Here is a 23,561-nt window from a genome sequence, read left to right on the forward strand (position 1 = left end):
TCCAGCAACTTAACTTCTATGTGTATACAAAGAAAATGAAATCACTGTGTTAAAGAGATCTTTCTTCCACCCCCCTCCCATATTCATTACAGCATTATTCACACTAGCAAGACATGGAAACAACCTAAAGACCCATGGACAGATGAGTGGATAAAGAAAATGTAATGTATACATACAATGAAATATTATTCGGCCATAAAAGGAGAAAATCCTACCACTTGCAACAACATGGATAGACCTGAGGGCACTATGCTAAGTGCAATAAGTCAGACAGAAAAAGGCAAATACCATATGATCTCACTTATATATAGAATCTAAAAAAACAAAAAAATGAACTAATTGAAAAAGAGACCAGATTTTTTTTTTTTTGGGGGGGGGGTGGAGGGAACAGGGGAAAAGGTAGTCAAAAGGTACAAACTTCCAGTTATAAATAAGTCCTGAGATGTAATGAACAGCATGGTGACTATCCTATGCAATAAAAGCCTAATATGCTAAGTGCCCGGTCGTCCGATCATCTGTTCAACCAATCAAAGCGTAATATGCTAATGATATGCTAAGGCCACTCAACCACTCACTATGACATGCACTGACCACCAGGGTGCAGACAGTCGACTAGTCGACCAGTCACTGATGCTCTGAATGGTAGGTTAGCATGCCCCTGGGGTCCTGCCAATTGGGACTGAGCGAGATGGGCCGGACACGCCCTGGAGCCCTCCTGCAGTCCCTCCCCAGCTGGCCAACCTCCCGTGTCCCTCCCTGGCCCCAATCATGCACCAGTGGGGTCCCTTGGCCTTGCCTGCACCCTCTCGCAATCCAGGACCCTTGGGGGATGTCGGAGAGCCAGTTTCGGCCCGATCCCGCAGGCCAGGCCAAGGGACCCCACTGGTGCATGAATTCGTGCACTGGGCCTCTAGTAGTTAATAATACTGTATTAAACATCTGCAAGATGCTAAGAGAATAAGTCTTAAAAAGTTCTCACCACCAGAAAAAAAAAATTGTAACTATGTGATAATAAGAGTCTCATGCTCTACCGACTGAGCTAGCCGGGCACTTCCCAACTATGTGATAATAGATGTTAACTATTATTGTGGTAATTTTTCAATATATACATACTAGAGGCCCGGTGCACGAAATTCGTACACGGGGGGCGGGGGGTGTCCCTCAGCCCAGCCTGCACCCTCTTCAATCTGGGACCCCTCGAGGGATTTCCGACTGCCCATTTAGGCCCGATCTAGGTAGGATTGGGCCTAAATGGGCAGTCGGACATCCCTCTCACAATCCAGGACTGCTGGCTCCCAACTGCTCGCCTGCCTGCCTTCCTGATTGCCCCTAAATGCTTCTGCCTGCCAGCCTAATCACCCCTAACCACTCCCCTGCCAGCCTGATTAATGCCTAACTGCCCCCCTGCAGGCCTGGTCCCCCCCAACTGCCCTCCCCTGCAGGCCTGGTCCCCCCCAACTTCCCTCCTCTGTCAGCCTGGTCACCCCTAACTGCCCTCCCCTGCAGACTTGATCGCCCCCAACTGACCTCCCTTGCAGACCTGGTCCCTCCCAACTGCCCTCCCCTGCTGGCCATCTTGTGGTGGCCATCATGTGACCACATGGGGGCAGTCATCTTTGACCACATGGGGGCAGCCATCTTGTGTGTTGGAGTGATGGTCAATTTGCATATTACTCTTTTATTAGATAGGATATCTAATCACTATGTTGTACACCTTAAGCTAATGCAATGTTATATCAGTTGGAAAATAATTTTAGTACATATTTTGTTTAAGAGAAAAGGAACAAAGAGGTCCTGGTCCCAATGTGATGAAATGGAAAACCAGGAGACAGCAATGCTCCATGTTGGGAATGCATGAGTATTTGTTGCTTCAGGCCCACCAACAATATCTAGAACACAAAATGCAGCTATTAGATATTGTTGCTCAGGAATTCCAGAAGGTGAACCAGGAAGGGAAGTTAGCACATACATCATTTATTCTGAAAGAAAACTGACGTTTATTTGTAAAATTAGTCTGATCCAAGTCAGAGCATGGATGTATTTCTTTTTCAACATACCAAGATGGCAAACTGGTATGTACCAACTGATAAATTACTAAATTGTATCATGTGCTCCAGAAAGGTTATTACAATGATCCGGAAAAGCAGTTTGTTCCCCAGAGAGTCATCTTCTCACCCTGACTCCCTGTAGGATCAGCTGTGTTAATAACAATGCTTTGCAATTTTATAGCACTTTTCCTGCTAAAAGCTCAAATATGAGTTGATATGGCACACCACAAACTACACAGATGGCGCTCCACAGTTTCCACAGCTCTGACTGCATAGCTCATCTGACTTACTAATAAATGTTCCTATCTCAAGATTAAAAACAAATATAAAAAACTAAGGAAAATGACAGAAAGACAGTGAATTTTCATACCCAACTCAGTGATAGCTATCTGAAAGGACAAGACTAGCAGATGACCCAGAACTTCTTTCAGCTGCTGTGCATGCAGGTGTGCACCTCCAAAAACATCCTGCCAAGCCAACAGGCTGCTGGGAGATGAAGGGAGGGTGAGGCGGCGAATGAGGTTGATCAACTTTTCATATATGGTAGCCCACAGAATGGAGGCTGCCCCAGTAGCCTGGCCCACATCACAAATCTAAACCTAAGTCAGACTGCACTTACAGGAAACACCTGTCAAGGAAACCTACATACACTCATCACAACCCTCCAACTCACCTTATTCCGTCTAGAAAATAAGACCTGCTGGCCTTATAAGGAAATCCCCCACCCCCTGGCTAATCATGCCTGTTTCCAGTTGCCTGCCGCTTCTACAGCTCCATAAAAGCCGCTCTTGCCCAGAAGCACCTGAGAAGAGCGCCCCACTGCTGTGAGGCTCTGTGCTTCCCCAACCCAGGGATTGGTTTTGCAAACTCAGTACTAAATTGTTTTAGATTTGTCACTTGACAAGGTTATGCTTTCTGCTATGTGAATGTGCAACAATCAGACCTAAAGGAAAAATTCTCACCAAGAAGGAGCTAGATCTGGAATTATCACCTTCTTCTGATTTAGTCCCATGACCTGTAATTACCCATTGAAAGTAGACACATGGTCAGAGCTTGGCTGGCAGTGAAGAAAGGCTACCAGCCTAAAGTATAAGTGTTACTGACATTTATAGATCATACTTAAAATGGACCCCTTTAAAAACCAGTTCTGCCCTGGCTAGGTGTTTCAGTTGGTTGAAATGTGATCCTGTACATCAAAATATTGCTGTTCGATCCGGGTCAGAGCACATACCTAGGTTGTGGGTTCAATCCCCAGTCAGGGTGCGTATACAGGAGTCAATAAATTGATGTTTTCTCTCTCTTTCTCTCTCTCTAAAAATCAATAAAAACATAGCCTCGGGGTCGGATTAAAATAAAGAAGTACAATAAAAGTATTTTTAAATTGTTATATTCTGTATGTGGAGGTGGACCACAATCACCGTAGAAATTTCCTTTATGCTATTCACAAATGCTTCGCTCATTACCAGCAAGAGAAGGCATTTATTTCTTTGAACTTCATGAACAGAACTTCTAAATGTTCTTCACTGGTAACTATATCTATCTCATCTATCCCTGTGGATCTGAAAATTCCCCATCAGGGAATTTAACTATATAAAGTTTTCCATTGTCTCTGGGTAAATCATTGTACTGCATTTGTGTAGTAACTGTGGGCAAATATAACTGAATACAGGCATCCTCCATTGCAATTTATTATCTTGAAAATTTCAGACAATCAACTTATTCCTATGGAAAACAGAACTCTTACTGGTGATCAGATTTAATTAAAGTGTACAATGAAGACCACAGAGGTGGAGAGCAGCTCTAGAGACTTGCTCTCCTTGGTGATTCAAGTGGTTCTGTAGTGTCTACTTACAGGATTATATTTAAGCCCCAGGAAAAACAAATACATGATTTTGGTGAATTATGGCCAACCACTCTTAGCAAGAGTTTCATTTTCTTTTCTGAGAAAATTATTGTATATTAAGCCACATTCTGAACTAGTCAAAAATAATATTCAAGTCTTATGCTGTAATTTTCTCAAAAGAAAAGGGGTTTTAAATTATAATGATCAAAACCAGTCAAATGATTCCAGCATTGAGGTTCCATTAGATATTTCTCTGAAAAATGTAAGCATGATCTCTGTAGAAAGTACTATTGTGCACTTCTAAAACCAACACTTAGATATGTCAAACAAGCATTCAATCTCCCAGGTTTATGAAATGTAAATTTCACATACTTTATTTTTCTAATATTTTCAATTCAGTAATTAAAATGTTCTGCCACCTCTGAGTAGTTTTTAGAATAACTCCAAAGGCTCCTAAAACATAAGAATCTTTAACTTTATTGATTTAAATCCGCATAAAACAGCATTATCAACTTTGCCTTCAACTTCAATATAACCATGTGGATGTAAAAGGTAGGCAGACTAAATGATACATCCAATAATCTTTGTCCTTCCTCTCACCCCAAAACACTGAATTAGACAGCAGGTGCTAAAATGTATGTGATTATAATAATATTCATTCTGTAATCAGAGTAATAGTACATTTACTAGTCTAAAGCAGCAATTTTCAACTTTTTTCATCTCATGGCACACATAAACTAATCACCAAAATTCTGCAGCACACCAAAAAATGTGTTTTTTGCCAATCCGACCAAAAACAGGTATGATTTTGATTCACTCACACTGGACCACTACTGTTGTGTTGGCTATTATCATTTTTAAATTTGACAATATAAGGAGAAAAAGTTAGTGCCCCTGACTAAATAGTCAGGTATTGCATGTTTTAAAAATTCTTGGGTCACACCTGTTGAAAGCCTTTGCTCTAAAGAGTTTATAATTACAAGACAGTTTATAATGTTTCCTTACAGACACTTCCATAGAGTGTGCATGACCCTTTGCATTTCTGGGACATGTAAGGAAATTGGGGCACAAGGTCACATTTGCTCAACTGATGGAGGCAAACCTCAATCCAAGCAATGTTGCTCTTAAGTGCTACTCCAAACTGACTTCATAGAATTAAAAACCAAACAAAAAAACTCCTGCATTCAAGGAACTCAAAGTTTGCTGGTATGTGCTAGTAACATCTTCCAAAAGAACATTCCACAAATTGTTAGTAGATTCTCTAAGATTTTACCACCTTTCTGCCCTGCAGTGGCATCATCTCATAAGACTAGAAAGGAAAACTAATGACAAAATCTTTAAAGATTTTATACTTTCATTCTACCCTTAAAATTAAAATGCCTTTTCCATAGACAAGCCTATGGCTGGTGTACATAAAATGTCATTATTTACTTCGGTGAGGGATCTTCTTATCTTTCTGCTGAGAAATTTCTTAATATGGAACAGTGAGCTCAAATAGTGCACCCAGATGGACAATGGATAGTCTTGTCTGTTAATCTCCATGGTGACTGTCCCTAACCCTCTACTTCTCAGATTACTGGCATTCCTGGTGGGAAGGAAGATTCCATTCCTGGCCTCTACCCATACCAGGGGAACTTCAAGTCTACCTCCCCATCATATCTATCCAAGTCTCCTAAAGAGTCTTCAAAAAAGCTGAGACCCACCAATAATTTTTTAAATATTTTTATTGATTTCAGAGAGGAAGGGAGAGGGAGAGATAGAAACATAAATGATGAGAAAGAATCATTGATCAGCTGCCTCCTGTACACTCCTCGAGCCGGGCATGTGCCCTGACCAGGAATCGAACCTTGACCTCCTGGTTTATAGGTTGACACTCAACCACTGAGTCACACCAGCTGGGCCCACCAATAATCTTCTAAATTTCAGAGACCGTGAAATTTCCATTTTGATAAGCAAGGTAAATAATTTATGCACTCTGAAATTTGGACTACAGACATAGAATAAAAAAAAAGTATGTCATTCAAGCTCCCAGCACATGAAAGGCAGCATCTTTTTAACAAAAAGCTGTCTTATCCATAAAATGATTTGTTGAGGCAGCTCCATTCTAATGCATGCAGAGGGGACTCTGTTAATTATTACTCACACTAGAGGCCCGGTGCATGAAATTCATGCATTGGTGGGGGGATGTCCCCTCAGCCCAGCCTGCGCCCTCTCACAATCTGGGACCCCTCGCTCCTTACCTCCTGCCCGCTTGCTGCTCCTTACCACTAAGCTCGATGCTCCTTAAAGCTGGATGCTCCTTAGCGCTGCCGCGGAGGCAGGAGAGGCTCCCACCACTGCCTCTGCACTAGCCAGCCATGAGCCCGGCTTCTGGCTGAGCAGCGCTCCTCCTGTGGGAGTGCACTGACCACCAGGGGGCAGCTCCTGCATTGAGCATCTGCCCCCTGGTGGTCAGTGCACATCATAGTGACCAGTCGTTCTGGTCGTTCTGCCATAACAGTTGCTTAGGCTTTTATTATAAGGAAGATCATGAGTGGCTTTCTGGATTAACTCACTAGAAATGTTTCTGGTAAAACAAACAGTCCAAAAATATATGTTATTATCATTTAATCAAGTGGTCTACACAGTCCTACACAGTAAACACATGATAGAAAAGGAAAATAATAGAAAGAGGTCACAATTTTCTCTATTTTGGAAAAAAAAATTATTCTAGAATTTAACGAAAAAATTTAGAAAGATTAATGCCCTGCAATCCTCCTTTTGGTGATAAACAGATCCTTTACCAGAAGATTTCTTTAAAATCATCAAATTCATTCTGGCTTCATTAATAATAAAACCTATTTTATCCTCACCACTCTGTGAGACTAACAAATATTATCCCCATTCAACAAAAATGGAAATTGGGACTCAGAAACATTAAATCACTTGCTCAAAGCAACAGATCCATCTGTAGGCAATATATACATAATCATTATTAAACTTACATTTAAATCATACAAATTTTCCCTGATTAAAAATTCTATAAATTTTTTATCAGAAATTTATTTTAAATGTTTAATTAAATTCCATTACCTATAGTTTAAGAACTGCTGCTCATTATAGCTCATAGAGAATCACTTCATGTATCTCAGAAATAAAAAAATCCTCCTTCCTCTTTTTTCTTGTTTTAAAGGACAGTAGTAACACTTCAACTTCCTACAACTTAGCCTGCGACAGATGGTTATTCCCAAAGATGACCAACCAAAACCTCCCAGCCCACATGTTCATCTTCTAATTCAACTGTTAACATTCCTCCCAAAGAGAGCTGGGATCCATGTGCCCAGATCTATATTCCGAATCTAGATAAGTGGAGACTATGACTAAGACATAAGTGACCCATAAGTGACCTCTGAGGTTAATCTTCAAAGAAGATAATGTTTCCTTGGAATTCTCACTCTTTGAACCCCAGCCGCCATGCTGTGAGGAAGCATAAGCAGGTACACAGAGAGCATGTGCTGGTATTCCAGCCTATAACTCAGCTCAAGTCCCAGCCAACAGCCCACATCAAATGCCAGGCCTTCACCTGATTCCAGGGCCAAGCCGTTGACTAGGCCTTGGCTTTGAGTCTTCCTGGCTCAGATGCCAAACAGCACGGAGCAAGTCAGCTGTGTCCATCGTGACACAAATTTTCCAATCCTGCTACCAAGTTTTGGATAGTATTATTATATAGCAACAGTAAACTCCCTAATCCAGAACACGGGCAAAAAATGAAAAGGAGACAAGGAGTAAGGCTTCTTTCTGAACATTCAAAACAAATATCCCAATTCTGTGCCCTAAAGATCTCAGATTCTCATGTAGATCTTATTAAAAGTGCATGTAAAATAAGAGAAAATAGGAACATACTATAATATTTTCTAGCTCCATCCCAAACACATGTATCTAAAATGCCTTTTCTCTTCTCTGACAAAATATCAATCAGCCTTTGAGGCTCAAATCAAATACTATAGCATCTATGAAGCCTTTCCTCAGCTCACAAAATGAACTGTTTGCTCCTATAAAATATCTGTCTAGCGCACTGAATATAACTTTCTATTCTAATGCACATGTTATACTGAAATTACTTTTCTGCATGCCCCTAACATGTGAGATCTTTATGGAGAGGCGCCATTTCTTTTTTAATCTTTATATTCCTGATATCTGGTAGACAGAAAGCACTCATTAAATTTTTGCTGTCCTTGGCCGGGTAGTTCAGTTGGTTAGAACATTGTCTCACTACACCAAGGTTGTAGGTTCAGGGCACATACAAGAAGCAACCAATGAATGCAGAAATAAATGGACCTGGTTATCTGGTTTCCAAACCGACTGCAGAAATTCACAAAGGAGAAAAGAGACCCTTATTTAAAAATTTTTTTAATTTAAAAATAAATGCCCATATTCACAAAAAATAACACCCAGTGAACAGAGACAGAAAAGGGAAAGCTGGTAGTTAGCTAGAATACCCTAGTGAGGGGTCTACAATTTACAGTTACTTCGTGGAAAGATAAACAGATCAATGCCTTAAAAGATCTCATGGACTTCAGTGAATTTTAGCAGATTTCAAATCAGTTCAAAACATAGGGAAATACTACTCATTTTAAAGTATTTTCTCCTAAATGACTAATTTTAAAATTTGAGGTGCTCAAAAAATAAAAACCAGAATCAGAAAACTTAGATATATGAGATCTCATTTTTCAAAGGTGTTGTATAGTCACTGTTTCATGTAATTATCACTGTCTTTACATTATTTTTGTTGGTCCCCTCACCCTCACCACCTGTACTTAATAATGTCATGGTCTTAGTTACATTTCAGAAGCCTGAAGTACTTTCCTCCCAGCTGACCCAAGCTGTTATATCTATTTGGGATATATCACTGAACCACTTGAAATGCAACCACCAATCTTTGGTCCAACCCTTTCTAATATGCCAAGATTTTTTAAAAAGGAGTGCAATATATACAGAATGGCAAGAATAAGGAGGTATCGCCTAGTATGCCCATAAGATATTTCAGGGAAGTTTTTTAAAAAATCAGAAAGTGAGATTTCTTTCTTTTTTTTTTTTTTAATTTGAGTCACCTTAAAATTGCCTAATTTGTTAAATCAAAAGTCCTCCTTTTCTTTCCATTCTCAATACCTCTTAACTATTTCCTAAGTATATGATATCTCAGTTTAAATTTTTAAAATAATATTCACATGTTTAAGGCTTTTTTGTTGTTAATCCTCATCGGACGATATTTTTCCATTGATTTTTAGACACAGTGGACGGGAAGGAAGGAGTGAAAGAGAAAGGGAGAAAGAAAGAAACATGAATGTGAGAGAGACACATCAATTGGGAGGGAACCTGCAACCCAGGTACATGCCCTTGAACTTGTGATCCTTCAGTGTGTGTGCCACTGAGCTACACCGGTCAAGGCAATATTCCCATGTTTTGTTTTGATGTTTTATTTCTGGGGATGTCTATATCCCTGTCCCACGCAGGAAGATTCACAGCATGATTCATGGCCATTAGCCTAAGAATGTTCTACCTCCACGAGTATTACTTTGAATAAGAGAAGATAACCTCAGTTTTGTCTGTTTTTCCCAGAAGCCTAAAAGTTTCAAGCTGAGAGTTATTCAAATACGTGTGTTATTTCTTGTATTGTTTTGAGTGCTAGTGTTTTTCCCACCTACAACTCTTACACTGAGGTATCTAAAGCTATGTTAAGAATCTAATTACTACTTTTCCACTGGATTGGGTAGGTGAGACCAACCTCTACACCCTACACACCTGGGAATGATGTTTGCCTTTATACTCCGCTTCCTCAAGTGAGAATAAACTCCAGATACCCACTGTGATTCATGAGGGAAGAGAGGACTCTATCTTAATGAGGTACTAAAAAGTAAGAAAGAGGTGGTTATAAAGAAACTATAGACACTGGAAATAATTTGGGGATAGGAAAATCAAAAGGGAAACAAATGAAGACATTGCAAAGAACAAGAAACCTCCAAATTCAAAGTTAGGGTGTAGTCAAGTATTCAAGAAACTCAGTTAGTTGCCACACTGTGAAAAGACCCATGATATTTTTTTCTCTATAATGTTATTCAAAAGAAGTGCTTGAATAAAAGCTTTTTATTTAGCCAAGTGTGCTACAAAATTAATGTCTCAATCTCAACCCTCCTCCTGTGCCTAAAACAGAAATTTCTAGGAAGAAAAAACTCCAGCGAGTTCTCTGGCAGTCTAGGTTCTCATAGGCAGGTGTACCTCTGTATTCACATTGGTGTATCTCCTTATGATGTATTTGCAGAAAGTATCTCTAGGTCCAGTACTAACGAGACTTCAGAAAGAGCATGCCATGAAAATGGCCACGATGACACTATCTCAAGCAATAAGCTCTTAAAGGTTATGCTTTTCTTCAGCCCTGGTCAAATTCATTAATATATTTAACAATTTATTTCCTAACACTTCTGAAGAAACTGAAGTCTGAACAGTGAAAAGATTGCCTGCACAACAATGTGAATGCAATTAATTTTATATGGATTTGACCACAATTATAGTTTTTAAATTAAAAACAACAGACATTTAAAAAAGACAATGTCTGAAAACAAAGAAAAAACAAAAATTAGGGGAACTGTTTCATATTAAAAGAGACTACGGAAGCAAATGCAGTGAGTGAACTTGATAAATTTTGGTTTCAAAACCAAAGCTATAACAGACATTTTGGGAACAACTGGGAAAATTGAAATAGAGGGCTGATAATTTTCTTAGGTTTAATAGTGGTATTGTGTGTGGTTATACAAGACAATGACTTTGTTTTAAGGCAGTGTACTTTATGGATATAGGGTCATCTATAACTTACTTTCAAATAGTTCATCCAATACATACATACATACACACACACACACAAATCAGGAAGACAAAAGCACATACAGCACTAAAATGTAATTTAACCACATTATGGAAGCATCATGGGAGTTAAGAAAGAGGGATGACACTGCATATCACAAAGCACCAGCCTGCTCTTCCACTTGAGTTGTGTATTGTTTCTACTACTTAATATATAATTAGTTGGTGACAAAATATGAATAGATGACAAACAACCTTCTGACTCAGTCTGCAAATCAAGTGATCCCACAAAATAAGGAGTTATTGTTAGAGTAGAAATTTGGGGAGAGAGTTGAGAATATTGTTATAGGTGTTGTCACAAATATAGGCTTATAAAGGCTTTGCTCTTTGGATAGCTGAAGAATTTCATTATTTTAATCTATTGAGACATCAGCCCTTCAAGTGAATTTCATTCTCTTCTTCAAAGGAAGTATTTAAGTGCCAACCCAGGTATATTTTCTTTGTATTTGGTTTTGTTTTATTATCCTTCCTGAACTCCTGAATTTCCCCAAGGTTTTATTGTTTTTTGTTTGTTTGTTTGTTTTACCTTTTTTCTCCTCTTTCCACAATAAACTGAGATTATTAATCCCTCTTCTCACCATAGTGTCAAAATATTCTGCAGGGGAATTTAATATAAGTCTGGGTATAAAAAATGTTCAGTTTTACTAAAGCAACAAAGCCAAAAATTTAAGTCTTTATTGTTTCTGATTTGAAGATAAGTGGACTTTTTTCTTTTTCTATCAAGCACTTTTTTGTATAATCTATAATCAATGTAAGTTAACTTATCAATAACCTCGAATATTGTTGGATTCCATCTCTTTTTATTTTTATTGATTATATATTTTGCTATTAACTGAGATCAATAATATAAACTCCCAAATAAACGGAGTTTTATTTCAAAAGATGGCTTCCTAAATTTTAGAATAACTCTTAGTTTTCTCTTGGCAAACCAAAGAGCATGCGAACCAACATGTTCTCGGGAGGCCAGAAAGAACAGACTAATAGGTACAAAGGCTCAAGGAAAGAGGAGAAAGAGGGGGAAATGGGTCTGTGACAGACCTAATTACTAAGTGTTTGGGAATGTCCTTCTGTAGTGCGTGGGGAATTTTATTATTATAAAAGAGTTATGTTGGGAAGATCATTCTATTAATGACTTACAGTACAGATGGAGAATTTGTTATATATGAGTCCAAAATATAGTTTAAAAATGAAAGCCTTTTGCTGTTCTGGTATACTATTTGAGAGGAGAGGAAGAATGAATGAAAAAATATATATACACATTTTTTCATTATATTCTATCCTTATTTTTTCACCAATTTTAGCAAACCAATAAGAAAACAGGTACAGCCCTAGCTGGTTTGGCTCAGTGGATAGAGCATCGGCCTGTGGTCTGAAGGGTCCCAAGTTCAATTCCGGCCAAGGGCATATGCCCGCCCGGGTTGCGGGCTCGATCCCCAGTAGGGGGGTGTGCAGGAAGCAGCCAATCAATGATTCTCTCTCATCATTGATGTTTCTATCTCTCTCCCCCTTTCCCATCCTCTCTGAAATCAATAAAAATATTTTAAAAACAGGTACAATTTCCTATTGTGCATATCTTAGATAATAAGCCAATGCATAAAATCATTTTAGGTATATTTATAGAACACAATAGACAGATGAATTTGAATACCAGATTAATCAAAGCATTTTCTTTCATGGTTTTCCTCCTTGATATTAAACTCCAAAGAACACATACCAAAAATTATAATTTGCACTGCAATGGGAAAATATTCTAATTTGCTTTACTAATTAATCCTCCACATATTTATCTGAAACTTCAAAAAAAATTTTTGTATAAGTAGCCTATTCCACTTAAATTTACAAATACTAATAAGCTGACTTCTCAGTTTGATAAGCTGATAAGCTAGTAGTACATCCTTAAAAATCTTTCAAACTATAAGGGCATGTACCTGCTACTCTGGATTTATTCTATATATACCTTCACTAATTTATCGATTTCAGTCAAGGCTATTCTTGTGCATCAATATCTTTAATCTGCAGGATCCTAACCTCTTTAGCTTAGATTTAGCACAGCCACTCATCTGGAGGCCACGTCCAATGCTTTCTGATGCCATTCTCCTTCTCCCCCATCAGACACTCAATCCCTTTCCCAAAGAAAATAAACACCTATGAAAAAATGAGGCTGCTAGAGACACCTGAATCTCACTGGGAACTTTCTAAGAAGTGAATGGAAAGGGCTTGCATAGCCGGGGAAACGCTTTGTCCCTCAGGGAGAAGGCTCCCCTCACTCCTCTAAGGGCAAAGGAGCTGAGCCTCTGAAAATCATAAGCCCCTGCAAGCCTTCCTTTGCCTTACCTTGTCCTTATCTGTTCTTGGGTGGAGTAGAAACCTCACTTCTCAATGAAACAGGGAAAAGAATCCCCAATGCTCAGGCTGGTTGTGCAGAGCATAGGGGTGGAAGAGCAGTGGGGTTCAGTGGTGCCTGAAGGGAGTGGGCCACCAGCACCATCATCCTGTTCCAGAATTAAGGATGCAGATCAGAAGACTATACACGAGCCAATTAACTTCCAACAAGTCAGCCAATCACTGTACTGTGTCTGTGCTAAGTGATCTGTTTTCAACCTAATGGTTTCTTTAACAAATAGCTAGCTTCTTCACTCAAAGCTGTTAGCAGAGCAAATCTGTTTGATAAAGGGGGAAACTGTAGACCATGATCACACATGAAATACTTAATGATGGTAACAGACTTCCCCATAATCTTGATTGTGTTCCCTTCACTACCACCCATTTGTCATCTCCAATTTTAAGAAAAAAATTGAGAAAGTCAAGGAAGATGAAGGTAAAAGGAGGCAGAGGAGAAAAGTCTAGAAAAGTCTATGAAGATTTATTCCCAAATTGAAGCACTGTGAAGTTTTGCCATTTTTTATCATTCTATCCTCACTTCAAATACTGAGCCACACTGGGCTTAGTCTCAATGCACAGCACACCCAACACAGCACCCACAGCAGGCTGCAGGCACACAGCAGTCGCCTCAACACCCGCACAGACCTCCTGCCTGTCTCCATAATTCTCACAACCAGCTTCTGGAATTTCAAGAAAGCTAGTATGTTAAATTTGTAGAAATCCATACACTCCTGACACTCAGATTTTTAGTAAGAAATTGCATATTCCTTATTTAGGTATCTAAAAATACATGTGAAAGTATTTGCCACCTATGTTCCAACAACTCCAGAGGTGATTACCTATTAAACATTTTATGAATAATTCTATTTTTTAAATACAGGGTGGAGCAAAAGTAGATTTACAGGTGTGAGTCCACGAAACACAGTTTATTCTTGTATTATTATTCATTAACTATTGTATTGTTTTCCATATGAACAACTGCAAACCTACTTTTCCCACACCCTGCATATACACAAGCATATTTTTAAAAATGTATTTTTAAAAATTTGTTATCCATGTAACTAAATTTCCCACTTAGTTTGACTCAAGTAAAGATAGTTTCCTCTAAGATATGCAATTTTTAAATTTACATAGACAATTACTGAAAGCTTTTCATCATTAAACATTAACAGAATTAGAAATCTTATGGTAGTTAATGTTAAATATTCTTACAAACGCCACTGTAACACCCAAGACAGGAAGTCATTTCACGTTTGACTCAGGAGCTGATTGTATAAGTAGGAGTCAGTCATCGCTAAAGAAGACCATCCTCACATAAGGGTACTTCAATGGGCAGAGATCAGTCAGCAACAACGGGAACTTCCAGAACTCATGCACACTCTGCAAGTTAAGCCTTGGAGATGTGGTATCGCATTTCATATAACACACTAAATGAATAATAGAAAATACCATGCATTACACTTTCATCTGTGACAACAGGTCTTCAGCCTCAGCAGCTGGAACACTAGAAGCAGTGCGTGCCGATCCGCACACGTGCCAAGGTGGAAGAGTTCCCTGAAAGCTCTCCTCACTCCCTGCAAACAACCGAGCAGACAGAAGAATTCCACAAATAGCAGAGCCTTAGTCAGATGACTGAATATATTATCAGCCTCCTTTGGGACTACAATATCTCAACACCGCGTCATCCATGCTACATGGATTGCAAAATATCTGCAAAACATGCATCATACAATCATCACCTAATAGTTAAATATACTAAAATTAAATGTATTTTAAAGAAATAAGAAGCCAACTATCTCTATCGTTGTTTCATCCTTTCTAAACCTGTATCCCCCCAGAGTGCTTGATAATCTATTTTCTACCTATCCCCTACAATCAAGCATTCTTGAGCTGATTTTCTGATCTTTTTATTATGCAAAACAATAGGCAACCTGAATAGGATTTTTCAAAATACATTCCTACTCATTTTCCTTTTCCTAGTGGTGAATTACTGAGTTATCTCAACAAAGCACTGGATAAGACACATCCACACTTACCCTGGAAAAAAAGTGCAGCCTACCAGCTAACAAGGACCTAAGTTAAGGGGGCAGGGCTAAGGGGCAATGCTTGCCTGGGTTCAAATTCCTCTCCGGTAGTCTGGCTATATGACCTTTGGAAAATTATCTGACAGCCCTATGCCTCCACTTCCTGAACTGTAAGAGAGAAATGATATTGTTATATCACTGTGTTACAGTGAGAAATATACAAGACTATATACTCAGGGCATCTTAACCCTGCATCAGCACTCAACAAATGTTACCTGTTTTTACTTCATTATGGTTCTTATTTTGTAAAAATTAAAAGAAAAAAAAAGAATCTTGTAATTTAAGAATTGTTCAACTCTGAGTTGATGACTAAAAAATCTAGGGACTATTTGTAGGTCTTAAGAAACATCTGTCCAGGTTGAGAGATACCTGCTGACAAAATTTGCAGGGTTGGAACTAAGTAAATCTATTCATCCTTTTTATGGATCAAACAACAGGACTGAGAGCCTTATAAAGGCCTGCAAACATTTGCTTATCAGATTTTTAAAAAGAAGACATGCTCAGACTCACCATTCCCTCTGATATTTATGATTTCTTTTCCTACTCACTGGTCAAGGTTAACCGTCCGTCCCCCACCCCCCACCCCAAGTTTTGCCCATAGGCACAAAGACTTAATACCCTTTAAACATCATCTCCTTCTGGAAAATGGGGGTGACCTCTATTTTATAGGTTGTGGCAAGAATGAAAGAATGGAATACACCTCAAAAGATCTATACAGTAGTCCACCCTTACCGGAGGTGGATACCTCCCAAGATCCCCCAGTGGATGCCTGAAACCAAAGATAGTACCAAACCCTATGGATACTGTTTTTTTCCTATGTATTCACACACAAGATCTTAAAAGCCCAAAGTGAGATTTAAGTTGTTCATCAGGAACCTATGATAAAGTTTAATTTATAAATTAGTCAATTTCACGAATATAAGAGCCATTCTTACCGTAGATCTTAGCAACCTCAACATATATATGTATGTCGTAGATCTTAGCAACCTCAGCATACAATTATTTTTCTTTATTAAGTAAAAAACTTTCACCTCTCACTTAAACGAAGCACTTAGTGGCTTTTCTTTGGCATATCAGAATTGCCAGCATCACCACTCTTTGCTATTTGGGGCCATTATTAAATAAAATAAGGGTCACTTGAACACAAGTCCTGCAATATCAGAGTCAATCCAATAACCTAGATGGCTACTACGTGACTAACAACCAGTATGGAGGCACTGGACAAAGGAATAAGTCATATCCTGGGTGTGATGGGATGGGATGGCATAGAACAGTGGTCGGCAAACCGTGGCTCGAGAGCCACATGCGGCCCTTTGGCCCCTAGAGTGTGGCTCGGCGTTAGAACCACTTCTTCAAAATAGACTCACCCAGGCCGAAAACCGACTTCTGCGCATGAGCCACAAAGTTTCGATCGCACTGTACGTGCGCGCCCGCACGTGGTATTTTGTGGAAGAGCCACACTCAAGGGGCCAAAGATCCGCATGTGGCTCTCAAGCCATGGTTTGCCGACCACTAGCATAGAATATCATGAGATTTCATCACTCTACTTAGAAAGCAAACTATTTAAAACTTAGTTTGTGAAAGCTGCACAAGGGAGTTTTCCATCCTTTACAAACCTAAGATGGGAAGGCCTAAGATATGTTAGTCTTAAAGCAGCAACAATGCACAGATAACCCACAGAATGGGTCCCTGATGTGACCTTCAACCAACTACAGATTGCCATCCTGACCACACATGATTTCAGAGGACATAACCATTATAATCCTATTTTCAGGGGGGGAAACCCAAACCCAGATCAAAGCAGAATTTTCTGACATTATATAATTAAAATTACACACACACACACCAATCTTTAGCATCAAAGCAAGTTGAAAATTAAGGTGAACATGTCCCTTTCTACCTTCTCTCCAACCAAAAAAAAAAATTTTTTTTTAAATCGCCCACTCTAAGTTCTTCCTTTAATCACCGGACTTGAAATGGATGGTTTATACTATCTGCGGACCCTGAGAAAGAAGAAAGCTACTAAGGAGAAATTCTGGCGGCACTGGACTCAAATTTTTTTAAAAAAATGCAGAGCCTAGCAGCCATTTCTAAACAGGTGCCTCTAACTCAAGCAATGTTCCAGGGAGAAACCTGCACTGAATTGCCTGCCTGCATTGTGTTGGTGCCATGAGCCAGCCCTATAAAAGATTTCCTGGAATTGTATTTCAACCAATGGAACTGACGCTTTCCCTGACCTATCAGAGTTGTGCATGTCAGAGGTATCCCATCAGCATCTTCACTAAACAATCAGAGCAGTCCCACTCTGACCAATCAGGTCAGTGGCTTTTAGACCAATCAAACTGAAAGATTTGGAGTCCTCATTTGTATAAGGACTGACCAATCAGGGACCAAGAGCAAGGATTTATCTTGATGTAAGTCAGTGCTTCTCTGGCTCCCAGAGCAGACTGTAGCAGACCAGGATTGCCTCACAATTGAGCTGTTTGCACTGAATGAAGTGTCCTTCTTCACCACACCTCAAATTGGGGATTCCTATTGGTGTTGAATTGGCACCAACACCATCAGTTGACATATCAAAGTAAACTGCCAATGCTGGAAGCCTCAAATACTCATCAAATAAATAACTAAACAAATTAAAACAATGGTTAAATGAGGCAAGAACTCTAAGACAGAGATCTAAAAAGCCCAAAGTGAGATTTAACTTGGCCAGCAGAAACTCTTAACAGTTCATGATTGGCTGCCTGTAAGTGACAAATTCTGCCAGAATTAACCTACTAACTTCAATTCTCCATGTATCTGTCAATTGATACCCAAAGGGAAGATTGTCCTTTTCTTTCAGAACCTTGAACTATTGCTAGTAACCTGTACCTATAAAGTAGTTCTCCTCTATAACTTATATCAAGGTTCTATGTCCCAAAGCCTCGAAAAGCAGCTAAGTACTAGTAAAATACTGCCACAGGCCCTCTGCTTATTTAATTCTTCTCTAGAAATTTCTAACTACAGAACCAACTGAAAATTGTCCTAGAATCAATGTTTCCACAATTTCATTATGTCATCACAGCCACTGGAAGCCAGAAATGTGGTCAATGATGAACATTTTATAGGGAAAACACATAAAATCTTTACCCTTAAAAGCCAAGAGTATTATGACCTACATGCAGACCACAGTTTCTTCACAAGTTTACTTTTAAGAATTCCACTCCTTTTCATAACCAATTTTGCCTCAGTTTTTATAACAGTTTCAAAAAATATCCACAGAAGTCATATGTTCTCACATCTATTTAGAAAATAGTATCTAGGATCCATAAAGTATGTTTTCTTTATGCTGACTGGTTTGAGGGTCTGTGACACTAAAATTATATTTTATAGCTTTTCCAGACATTACTTTTAATAGACTTTGAAGAGTAAGAGAACATAATATTCTTTCTATACTTTGCAATTCATAAACCCTTCTATGAGCCTTTAAAACAAAAAGAAAATAAACACAAACGCTAAGAACACCTTTTCTGTTTAGAAAACAAGACATAGAGGTAAAATTTGCTTGAGTAATGAAAGAATATTAAAAAAAATAGGGTTTTGTTCTGTTTTCTCTTTAATGGCTTTCATTATTGGTATATAAATATAGTCTGATTATTTCATTAGAAAATTTGCTGTTTTATGATTTACTGCAATAAAAGAGCAATACCTTAAAAACAGTGGCTATTTCTCCCTCCTATTCTCTTAATTTAAAATTGATAGAGCATGTAATGACATAATCACCAAAAACTATAAACACAAAATATTGAAAAGCTAGTAATTTCTTAAATAGCAGTTTTGCCACAAAAATAGCTAAACATTATGTTTTTAAATATAATTTCAACCATGACATAATAATGGTGAAAATATCAAATAAGGATACACTGTGCATTTCAGAAAACTAATCTTCTTGGAAAATTGTTTAAAAAGACACACACACACACAACACACCCCCCTTTTTTTTTTCTTTTTGGCTACACAACATCCAAAGGACTAGTTATTAAAAGAATCATTTTTAAACACAATTTTTTTCAAGAAATCCAAGCTGTCAACTTGTGGGTCATATTTCAACCTGATGTGATTTGAAACAGCTAAGGTATTGAATCCTTAAATATAGGGTGTATAATGGAAGCACTGCTCCTCACAGGTCTTGATTCTAAGGCTTAGAAAGCTTTAATATGGCATAACTACAGATGAAGCCCTTTATGCACTCTTATACCACAGCCCAAGGCCCCCTCCAATCCTTACAATTTACGTTTCCAGTAAAATTCTTCTCTAACTCTGAGCAAAAGTCATGTAAATTATACTGAACCAATGAAGGGTTAAAATCAGAGCCAAACTATCTAAAAAATATTAAGTTCATAATTGGCGAGCTCTTTTCTACCCTCTGCTTCAGTATCCCGACATCTAAAAGTCAAAGAACTCCTCTGGTAAGACTGAAATTCCCAGGAGGAGGAAGGCTCAGATCCAGTCTGAGAGCACACAATGGAATCACAGCTGACGATGCACATCTTTTTCTAGATGTCTCCATATGCTTGAGAGGCTTTTTCCCCCTAGCCAGGCATTCAGGGACTTGCTACTCTCTGCCACCAAGAATAGGAGGACATTTTCAAAGATTGTTGCAGAAAATGAAGTAAAACAATGTGCTGGTCTCAAGCATACAAAAGAGAGAGAAGGGCACACGTCAGAGTGGTCATCAGTAACTAAATTAACTAATGATGGGGGGAGGGGTGAATGTTGTCAAATTTTGAATGTTGCTTAATTTATAATACCTCCTACTTCTGGCAGCTGTTTATTTTATCTTGGCAATTTTTACTATTCTATCACTAAGATAACACCTCAAGGGTTGCAGCAAATGCAATTAATTTTTGTCTAAATGAATACTCACAATTATACTGGATTGGAAGCTTACATTATAAATTTGAACATGGTCTGTTACAAAAGAACGCATTTGCAGGGTGTGGTAGTTCCCTAAAACTACTGACCCCCCTCTATTCTTTCTTAGTGACCCAATATTAATAAAAGCTAGAGAAACTGGTATAGATAAGATAAATATCATGCAGATAAAATACCTCAAAAAAAAAAAAAAGACACAAAACCCTCACCAGATCAGTTAAATTCATTGGAAACTTATCACAAAATGGACTCATTCTCAATTTAATATTATTCATTCCTTGAACTCCTCAAGATCCTGCAAATTCCAGATGGGAAAGCAGGCTTGCTGCTGTCAGTGTGCACTAACCTCACCAACAAAGAACAGGAGCACACACACAAAAAAGCAGGGGAACAGCTGCTGTCTTTTTAAAAGACAGCTTTTCCTTCAGAGCAACCTGTGGTCATTAGAGAGAACCAGAAGACCTACCCTCCCGATTCTTCAAAGTCAAGAGTTGATCAAGTCACTGGACTGAAGGCAACCAACAGCTTACACCCATCAAAATGTCTCCTCACCTTGCATCAGCCAGAAAAGTACCCACACGCTGGACAATCTAGCCGTGTTGAAGAAAAATTAAAACACATGATTTTTCAGAATCTTTTGTTGTTGGCGTAATCTGGCAAACTACACTTTGCTCCGACTTCTGTAGATAAATAGTCTTTGATTAGCTGTGCTCCCTAAATACCAACGCTTTATGTTTCAAACAGTGAGATGCTTTGGTTCCTAATTTCATTTTGTTTATCCAAGACAGAAGGGGGGGAAATGCATACCATAAAACCACAACTTTTTTTTTTTCTCTCTAATGTCCTCCCCAAATGCCGAACTTTCAAGTGCACTTGGGGAATTGGCGGTCTAATTAAAAAAGGAACCAGCGAAGCCATTACAAACAATGATACTTTACACTCCCAATAATCAATGGACATAAGGCTACTCATTTTCAAAGGACCCTTCCAAATTTCCCTGTCCCCCCGCCGGGGCAGCTGAGTGGAACGGAGGTCGAAGGAAACAGACAACTCCCGTGACCCTCAGCCCGGAAACCAGGAGCCCGTGTCCAGAACCAGATCACGACAATATATGCCATTTTAGAAGCGGGCCTCGGAGTTGCTGCCACATCGTGAGCGGCTTCAGGCTTCGTCGTGTCTAAGACAACGTCCCCCGTGGCACCGGGGAAATCCAGGACCTCGGGTCCCTCTGCGCGTCTCCCCGGGCCAAAGCCCCGGTAAGTGACACTACCCTCCAGGTCGCGGAGCCGGCGACCAGGGATGGACCAGAGTGGGTAGCTCTCGGCGTCTCCATGACTCCCCCGCCCGCGTGCAACTCCGCTCCAACTGGTCCGGCGCAAGCCCCGCCCCCTCCCTTCCTCCGGCCCTCGCGATTGGCTTACCCACACCTTCGATTGGCTCCCTGCCCCATCAGTCACTCGCAGTGAGATTCGGGTCGGTGGGAGGGGAAGGCACTGGAGGAGGTGGAGTGGGAGTGGGATTCGAGGACGAGGTGGCAGAGGAGGGTGTTGGAGCTCGGTCCGGTTTGGGAAAGTTTCCCCTGCCAGTGACAGACCCGGAGGCGCTAGGCCCAGTCCAGCTCCCGGCCGGGGCCAGGGGCTCGGGTCCCCGATTCCCACCCCTCGGTCCCGCAGGCCCCGGAAACCACTAGGGGGAGGGGGGAAGAGGGAGGGACCAGCTAACCAGGGACCGACCCACCCCCGATCTCCGCAGGGACGCTGCCGGGACTCCCCGGAGGGGCCGGGGGCAGGGAGCGCCCGCACGGAGAGACCACCCTGGCCCCCCTCCCTCGGCAGCCCCGGGGGCCCAAGAGAGAAGGGTCCTCAGGGTGGGACCGTCGCCCGCCGGCCGGAGGCCCCCTCCCGCTCCCCCCTGGGGCCCCGAGGGCCTGTGCCTTCAGGGGCGGGGAGAGGAGGAAGGGAAAAGGGGGCGCTGGCGAGCCAACCCGGAACCTCCCGGACCGCCTCCCGCCCCCAGCCCCGGCCCCAGCGCGCCTCCGGCACACCAGCCCGCACCCAGAAAGTTAAGTCAGGGGCGAGCCCGGCTCGGCGCCGCCGCGGTCCGGCCCCCGGCTCCCCGCCCCCACCGCGGCCCGGCCTGCTCGGCCCCAGCGCCCCGCCTGCCAGCTCCTTCCCGTCCGCCCGCCCGCGGCGCCCCTCGCCCCCCGCCCCCGGCGCTGACACGGGCCCGGCCCGCCCGCCCGCCGGGCCGCGGCTCCCCTCCGCCCAGCATCGCACCCCGCCGGCCGCCCCCGGCGCCGCGCTTCACCTTCACACACACACCCCCGGCACTTCCCGGGTCCGGCCGCCCCTCGCCGGCTCCCACCCTCCGCTGCAGTCGCTCCGCATTTCCATTAAAGAATGCATCTCCAAGCCCACCTTCCCGTCCCAGCTCGCTCCCCGCGAGGGGGCAGGCGCCGCGATCCCCGCGACCCCGCACCCGGCTGCGCGGCGGGCGCCCGGCTCCTCCGGCGGGGGCTGCGCCCGCGCCCCCGGCCTCCCCGCCGCCCTCGGCACTCACCTCTCGCCGGCGCCGCGGGCTGCAGCCTCCGCCCGCCTCGCGCTCCGGGACCGACTCCCGAGCCCTCGCACGGCGCTGGAGCGCCTCCTTTCTCTCCTGGGGACTCCGCGTCTCCCCGCCGCTTCCCGCCCTCCCCACCCCCCAAGCCCCAACTCCCCGGCTCCGCGGCGCCTGCGGGATGCAACTCCTCGCCCCGCGCACCCGGGCAGCGGTCCCCGCACACACAACAGCCCTCGCCCCGGCGCGCGGCGCTGCCCGGCTCCGCGCTGGAGGCGCAGTCGCGGCCCGGGGTGGGGAGGCGGCGCCCCCCGCCCGCCGCCCGCCCTCGCGGCCCCCAGGGAAGGCGCGGTTACCCGCTCGGGTCGGTCACGCCGTCAGGTGCCGGCTGCCGTCGGCGCTGACCTTCGCCGCCGAAGCCGTGGCGGAGGCTGCGGCCGCCATGTTCCCGTGTTAATAACTGCTGCCTGGTTGTTTATTTCAATGGAGATCCTCCCCCAACTCCCTCCTCCTCCTCCTCCTCTCCTCCTTCTCCTCCTCCTCCTCCTCCTCCGAGGCTCCGCACTTGCGGAGAGAGACACAGACCGCGCGAGCTCGGGAGGAGGGGAGGGGGCTCGGGAGCCAGGCCGTCCCTCCCTCCGCCTCCCTGGCCGTGGCCGCCGCCAAGTCGTGTCACCGGGGCAGGGACGGGGCGGAAACTTGCCTCCCGCGCCCCCGGGGAGGGAGCCGGGGTGCGCCGAGGGCTCTCCGGGAAGCAGACCCTGGCCGCGGGGTCTGCAGCATCTTCGTGGGCAGAGTCCCCCGAGAAGGCGACCCGGGGGGGAGGTGAAGAGTGCGGGG

The 23,561-nt window shown here is 42.3% G+C and overlaps 1 protein-coding gene across 7 annotated transcripts in view; it reads right to left on the bottom strand.

The window, feature by feature from the left end:
• NCOA2 (nuclear receptor coactivator 2) overlaps window positions 1-23,348 on the bottom strand; it is a 263,532-nt gene extending 240,184 nt beyond the window's left edge. For 3 of the 7 annotated variants that reach the window (XM_079796731.1, XM_079796728.1, XM_079796724.1), the window contains exon 1: window positions 23,078-23,348. The gene's annotated coding sequence lies outside the window, so the exon portion shown is untranslated. Of the gene's footprint in view, window positions 1-21,586; window positions 21,934-22,582; window positions 22,599-22,724; window positions 22,839-23,077 lie in introns of those variants that run through there. The other 4 variants (XM_079796729.1, XM_079796725.1, XM_079796727.1 and 1 more) reach the window with 3 other exon arrangements.
• Between the last annotated feature and the right edge of the window lie 213 nt (window positions 23,349-23,561).

Source organism: Cnephaeus nilssonii (genome assembly GCF_951640355.1).
Source record: "Cnephaeus nilssonii genome assembly, chromosome: 18".
Classification (NCBI taxonomy): Eukaryota; Metazoa; Chordata; class Mammalia; order Chiroptera; family Vespertilionidae; genus Cnephaeus; species Cnephaeus nilssonii.